Source organism: Chrysochloris asiatica, unplaced genomic scaffold (assembly GCF_000296735.1).
Source record: "Chrysochloris asiatica unplaced genomic scaffold, ChrAsi1.0 scaffold00012, whole genome shotgun sequence".
Lineage (NCBI taxonomy): Eukaryota > Metazoa > Chordata > Mammalia > Afrosoricida > Chrysochloridae > Chrysochloris > Chrysochloris asiatica.
In genome coordinates this window covers 4,693,939-4,695,906 of record NW_006408530.1, presented here as the reverse complement: position 1 = coordinate 4,695,906, position 1,968 = coordinate 4,693,939, and positions in this window count along the sequence as shown.

Here is a 1,968-nt window from a genome sequence, read left to right as displayed (position 1 = left end):
GGGAAGGATCTGCCTCCTCAAAGTAGAGTTGACCTTGATGATATAAATGGAGTAAAGCTTTTGAGACCTTCATTTACTGACAAAGCACAACTCAAAATGAGGAAAAAACAGCTATAAACATCCATTAATAATCATAACATGGAATTCATGACTTTTGAATCTAGGAAAATTGGCATTTTTCAAAAATGAAATGGAACACATAAAGATCAATATCCTAGGCATTGGTGACTGGAAATCCATCACTCTTCTGTCAGTTTGTCCCACTGTAATGGCTTTTATGTTGCTGTGATGCTGGAAGCTATGCCAGCTATATTTTGAATGCCTGAATATTGGACAGGTTTCAGCTGAGCTTCCAGACTAAGCCAAAGAAGGAGAGTCAGATTACTTCTAAATGTTTAGTCATTGAAAACCTAATGAATAGCAGTGAAACACTGTCGGATAACACCAGAATATTGAATACTGAAACATAATCCATAGCTCTAGTATATGGTCAGATATATTGCCAGATGATGAGTCCTTCAGGTTGGAAGGCACTCAAAATGCCACAGGGAAAAGCTGCCTGCTCAAAGTAGAGTTGACTGTGATAACACGAATGGAGTAAAGCTTTCAGGACCTTCATATGCTAATGGAGTACAATTCAAAATTGGGAGAAACAGCTGCAAACACCCATTAATAATTGGAATATGGAATGTACAAAGTATGAATCTAGGAAAATTGTAAGTTGTCAAAAATGAAACGGCATGCATAGAACGATATCCCAGGCATTAGTGAGCTGAAATGGATTGGTATTGGCCATTTTGAATGTGGCAATCTTATGGTTTACTTCACTTGGAATGACAGTTGAAGAGGAATATCATCACATTCATTATAAAAAGGACATTTAAAGATCTGTCTTGAAGTGCAATGCTGTCGGAGATAAGATAATATCCATATGTCTATAAGGAAGACACATTAATACACAGATTACACAGAAATTCAGAGTCACTCAACCATAAGAAATGGATGATGTTCAACCATTTCAAGAGGTAACATATCATCAAGAGCCAATGGTAGTGAAGGAAGAATTCCAAGCTGCTCTGAAGGCATTGGCAAAACCCAATTCAATTTATGGATTACAAATTGAAACATTTCAACAAATTAGAGGCACTCACTCATCTATGCCAAGAAATTTGGAAGACAGCTACCAGGCCAACTGACGGAAACAGATCCATATTTGTACCTATTCTCAAGAGAGGTGACCCAACAGAATGTGGAAATCATCGGACAATAGCATTAATATCACATGCAAGTAAAATATCGCTAAAGAAATTTAAAAACAGTATCAGGGAAGGTTCAAAACAGATTCAAACAAGGACATAGGATGAGGGATATTACTGATGTCATATGAGTCTTGGCTGAAAGCAAAGAATACCAGAAAGATGCTTACCTGTGCTTTATTAAATACACAAATGCTTTCAACTGTGCAGATCATGGCAAGCTATGGACAACATTGCAGAGAATGGGTATTCCAGACATTTAATTGGGCTCATTAGGAACCTATACAGAGACCAAGAGGCAGCTCTTAGAACAGAAAAAAGGAACACTGAAAGGTTTAAAATCAGGAAAGGTGTGTGCCAGGGTTATAGTCTTTCACAATACTTCTTCAATCCATATGCTGAATTAATAATCTGAGAAGCTGGATTATATAAAAAAGAATGTAGCATCAAGATCAGAGGAAAACTTATTAACAATTTATAAAATGCAGATACTACAACCTTGCTTGCAAAAGCAAAGAGGACTTAAAATACTTACTGATGAAGATCAAAGACCACAGCTTTCAGTATGCCGTGCACCTCACTGTAAAGAGGACAAAAATCCTCATCAATGATTCGTATCATGACAAATGGAGAAAACATTGAAGTTGTCAAAGACTTCATTTTGCTTGGAATGACTACCAACATTCATGTAAGCAGCAGTCAAGAAATCAAA